Below are 6,000 nucleotides of genomic sequence, written 5' to 3'. Positions count from 1 at the left end.
TCCGATCCAATTTATTTTTGAAAAAAAAAATGATTTAAGTTTTATTTTTAAAATTTTTTTTTTTTAACTCAAACGGTTCGAAAATAAATGTAAATAATTTTGTTACCGGGTAACTTTTCTAAAACATAAAATAAAATACTCCGTACACGAGTATCAAATAGTGGGTATTAAATGATTTAACACCTATACTATAAGTCACTCCTTTATAAAGGAAAAATAAATAGCCATTAAGCAATAGATATAATTGTAAATAATAATATGTTATACACATTAAACACTTAGCCAAAAAAAGGTTTCAGTTCTTAAAAAAACATAACTTTAAATATATTAAAACTCAATAATCAACCATCACAGCCGACGAGATAAAGCGGAAGAGAAAGAGGTTGACATGATATTTTTGGGTTATGAGTTTTATATGGAGTGTAATATTTTGTTGTTTTTTGTTGCACATAGTAAATAAGGCCCAAAAATCACATATTTCACAATAGTTTTTAAATTACAAATATTTATCTATAAATAAAATCTTAAAACTTTGGACTTAATTGGATTTTTGGACTCCAAAAGATTGAGTCCAAGTCCAGTCCAAAAATAATTGGATTTGGTAATTTGAGTCCGAGTCCGATCCAAAAAATTTCAAGTCCGATCCAGTCCGACAAATTTGGACTGAACTGGATTGGACTTTGGACTTTTCTCAATCCACTTACACCCCTATTCGATCTTCCGCTTATACAGGTGGATGTCGATATTTGAACAGGAGAACCCTTTATGGGCTTTGGCTGCTCTAATACGCCCTTTGTCATAAGTTCGTACTCCGTGCTAGTAACGAACAAAGGAGATGCAGGGAAGAAACCCCTTAATTTAGCTTAGCTCGTCTAAATAAGATTTCATCTCAAAGCCATATGATTAGGGGCTGTCAAATCTCAACCCGAACTGTTGAACCCGCTGTGTTAATCCGATTCGTTAAGAATACGAACCGTTAATAATCCGTTAGTTGGAAACCGAAAACTAAACGAACCGATAACATTCAACCTGAACACGAACCGTCTCGAAAATATTAAATCGATTAAGACTCGATACCCGATAACAAACCGTCATACGTCAACCCAAAACCGTTTATACCCGAACCGAATTGACCCGAAAACCGTTAATGACCCGATTCGTTTCAACCCAAGGAAAACCCGTTCACAACCCGAACTGTTTCATCCCGAACCGTTTACAACCCGGACCGTTTACAACCCGAACCGTTTACAACCCTTAACCCGTTTACACCCCGTTTAATTCAAACCGTTTATAACTCGCCTCAAAAATAAGTTTTACTTGATATATTTTCCGTCAAACCAAACAGAGCCGAAATGCTAAGATATCAAATGATATAATTCGCAAGTAATTGTACTTCTTAAACCTTTATAAACCAAAGATATACTTCAATGTGCGTTGTTCAACCGAGTATTCGAACTGTTGTTTATCAACCGACTAAATAACTAAACATGTTATCATTTAACATATTGTTCTTTATTAGATGTATTTCCAATATAGCTATATTAGTGTATAGTTATAGTCTTGTAGAATTGAATGTGCACTCTTTTATTGACTCGTATTCAACTCTAATCGTTTAATCGATCATTAAACTAAATTGATCTAATTCAATACCTTATAAGCTTAGAAGCTTGTAACCTAAGAACTAATCGAAAAACTATGCTATTTTAATTGAATCGACTTAATTCATTAACAATTGAACTTGTTTGTCTCGTTTCGTTAATGAACATGTTAGTCTCGTTGTTGTTTAAACCAATATGAATATATGACAAACTTGTATTTACAAAATTTACAATTTCATTACGTATTAATTCATCTTTATCGATTATTAATTACTACGTTATTAGTATTTAGTTCATCAATACATGTTTCGTAAGACTCTGACATGATGGGGGAGGGCATAGATGATTTTGATTCCATTTGAATCATTTGATTGGTAAATATTACATGACATAATAAAAGACATTGAGTGAATTTTCTTAATTAAGTTTATGAAATTAATTGGATAGTGAATATTACTACTTTACTTGTTCGTCAGAAAAGAAAATAACATTAGTTATAAATCACGTAATCAAATTATATGGCCTCTTTTACCTATCACTTTGCTTTAATAATGTAGATATTATAGTATAAACGTATTGAAAAATGTGATTTTAGTAATAACTCGACATTGTTTGTAATTTTTATCCGAATTGATCTGACTAAACATGAACCCGATCCGACATGAACCCGACCCGATTACAATCCGGCTGAACCCGTTAACAAACCGAACCGAATTGACCCGACCCGACTAAAAACCGACCCGATCTGACCCGACCCGGTATGAACCCGATCCGATATGAACCTCGACCCGTTATGAACCCGACCCGATATGAACCCGACCCGATATGAACCCGAACCGACATGAACCCGACTTAACCCGTTTATGACCCGACCAAATATGAACCGACCCAATATGAACCCGACCCGATACGAACCCGACCCGTTATGAACCTGACCCGATATGAACCCGACCCGTTATGAACTGACCCGATATGAACACGACCCGATATGAACCCGACCCGTTATGAACCTGACCCGATATGAACACGACCCGTTATGAACTGACCCGATATGAACACGACCCGATATGAACTCGTACCACATAACCCAAACCCGAACCGAACCGTTAATTTTTCAACCCGACCCGAACCGAACCGATAGCAAAATGAATCGGTTTCAACCTGAACCGATAAACCCAAACCGAAACCGAACCGATGACCCGGTTTGACACCCCTATGTGTGGCTAGTTAGATTCTTAGAGCATGTACATTGAAGCTTTTGGAGTGACTTTTCAAGTAGGACTCCAAAAAGAACTATTTCTTGGCTAACATTGAGGCTCTTGATCAGTGGTTCTTGAAGGGCTTTTGAGTAGCCCTTCATAGAGAGCTACTTTAAGGTAGCTATTTCTCAAGAGCCATCAAAAGTTGTTTCTTGTTGAAAAGCGAGGTTAACTTTGTAAAGTAGATAATAACTTTGGTTAAAAAGACAATTAACTATAGACCATTAAATGGTAAAAAAAAAAATGTTGGAGAGCTCACTTGAGCAACCAACAAATGTTTGGTATTTTTAGGAATGAATTCTTGAGTGTGTCTTGTAGAGAGATAGTGGTAGAGAGAGAGCGGATAGCCCCCCAATAGCTCTTTTGAAGAGCCAACCAATGTACATGCTTTTGAAAAGTGCTTTTATGAATTTCTGAAATTCATGAGGTATTTGGTGAATTACGCCAAAAGTCTGGGGTATTTCATGAACAATCCGTTTTTTAGTACCCCCTATGTTCTTGAATATTAGTCTCAATTGGAATCTTGACACTATTAACAATTGAAGAGAATCTTCTAATTTTTTTCCAATACGTACTTCAAAATATATTAATGTGAGATCTTATTTTTTTCGTCTTAATGTATAATTTAACAATATCAAATTTTTATATTTTTTTAACATACGTATTTGGAGATATTTACGTTTAAATATTGAGTTGAAAAGTCAAAACACGACTAATATTTAAGAACATAAGCCAGCTCCTGAGGTCATTTTAGTAACATGACTTTTCGTGTCCCCCAGCCAATTTACAGAAATACCCTTTGCTGTTTAATAGTGTATGGCAGACGTGATTAATTTGATTCCAATTACTAACGCCCAAAACGTGATTAATGGCTCATTTATTGTACAATCAAGTTCGTCAAGGCATCAAAACAATAACTTGATATCCTCAAATCGAATAACCCAATTTCAAAAAACAAAGAAAAAAAACCAGATTGTGAAATTTTGAAAACAAAGACATAAATAAAACGAAATATGGTACTTATCGCCTTTTCCATCGTCTCCCATCTCCTCGGACAGAGCCTAGACCAACGCCTTGACTAGCGCCTCGCGCGCCTCACCACCTCCTGCACCGCTCTCTCCAATTCATGGAGGGACACGACATGCAAATAAAAAATCCAAATACATTAATTAACCAATAATTAAGAAAACGAAATACAACTACAACTAAGCAACAAATCAATTTTTGGCAATGAAAAATCCAGATTATAAACCCATGAATTGATAAAACCCTAAAATTCTAAATCAAGTCCAAATAAGCCTAATTTAAGACGAAGAGAAGGGAACATACCTGTGTAATCGTCGGCGTACGCCATGTTTCGAACAAATCTTACATGAGTTTCTTGAGGTATGCGAAAGATCTTCATGACGTTTATTTTTCTGGAGTTCCTCGCCCTTTTTTGCTGAGATATTCAAATAGATGGAATGATTTTGTATCTGAAACTATTTTTTGAGGAGAGAAAAGGAAGGAAAACAACAAATTAGGAGAGAGAAAGTAGAGCGGCGGAGAGAACAAAATCAAATAGTTTTAAGAGAGAGAGGAGAGCGGCGGAGAGAACAAAAAGGAGATAGGGTAAGAAGAAACCTGTTAGTTTTAAACAAAATGAAACGAAATAAAATGGGCCGGCTTGATCATATGGGCTGCGTGTTGTTAGTTGATTTGTACGAAATAGATCTGAGTACTGATGGGCCAAATATAAACTTTTACTTTAAAATTGTGTGAGAATTTTATAATCTAAATAAGAACTTTGTGGCTCAACTAATCAGTACGAAAAAAGTCAGCAGTACCCCAAGTTGTTAGAAAACTCAATTATTTAAAAATAATATTTTTAAAAGAAAAAAATTAATTAGTAAATAAATTAAATTATTCATTCTCCAATTTACTTCGTACAACACGTGGTGTTTAATTTTCGAGTTCGTTAGTGATTTATAAAAAAGATATTGAAAAGAGAAAATTGGAACAAATGATTGGAAACATTGACGTTTAAATTTAATAAAAGTGGTAATTTGAAAGTCACAATATTACACGATCTTGCACAATACTTTTTAGGTTGTTTAGCTACTGAAATAAAATCAGTACTTCAACAGGTTTCAATCTAATACTCTAACAAGATAATTTTTTTTTTTTATAATTAACTCATATTGTTTTTACATCTTAATATATTTTTTAATATTCATGCAGCCTAATGGACGTAATCGAGTGATGGAAAAAGTATTTTCATGTTTCGGAAACAGAGCTTTTTCATGGGTGCTACATCCACCAATTGGAGCTTTTAATCCTGAGCTTTCGTATACGGTTGGTTATGTGTTGCATCTCGATTGGGCGGAGGAGTGCATGTGGTTAAACAAATATATTGCGAGCAAAAGAAGAAAGTGATGCTTACTATTTTGTATGTTTAATAACTTTACTTAAGTGCTTCAATTTTGGTTTTTCGATGGGATATGTTAGTTGTATCAAAATAACGTTAAGTTTTTAATAGCTTTAATTGGTCATAAGATTCGATCATTCGTCATGTAAGACTACGAGTATTGTATGACCTCAATATCGCAAAATATGGACTTTGCGAATGATTTTATAAAATTCCGCACGCATCACATGCATGAAATACTAGGGATAATAAAATTAAAATTCCGCACGCATCGCATGCATGAAATACTAGGCACAATAAAATTTCTAAAATTAACGCACGCATCGCGTGCATAAAATACTAGTATTTAAGAACAAAGGAGGTACATTTTTACATACAAATAAGTTTATTTTACATTAGATAATTTTAGATGATTAAATTTAAAATAAGTTTAGACAAAATAAGTCAAGAACTTAAATGTTTCTCTTTCAATTAGGGATGTTATTAAAGGAGCCCCACATATGACTCTTCTGTCTTTTTTAACTTTTCAATTTTCTTTGTTTATTACTTCCTACGATTTTTAATACTTGCAACGTGGGTAACTTTCACGCATGCCTATGCAAAACTTTGATAATTAATAACTTTAATTCTCTTTAAGCAAAAATTATAAAAAATCAATATTTTGAAAATAAAATTGAGACGAATCTAACAAAATCCTACATGATAATGTTTTATCTTACGTATGAATCACCAACAA

This window comes from Spinacia oleracea, chromosome 3 (genome assembly GCF_020520425.1).
Source record: "Spinacia oleracea cultivar Varoflay chromosome 3, BTI_SOV_V1, whole genome shotgun sequence".
NCBI classification, from domain to species: Eukaryota; Viridiplantae; Streptophyta; class Magnoliopsida; order Caryophyllales; family Amaranthaceae; genus Spinacia; species Spinacia oleracea.
This window is presented reverse-complemented; position numbering follows the sequence as displayed.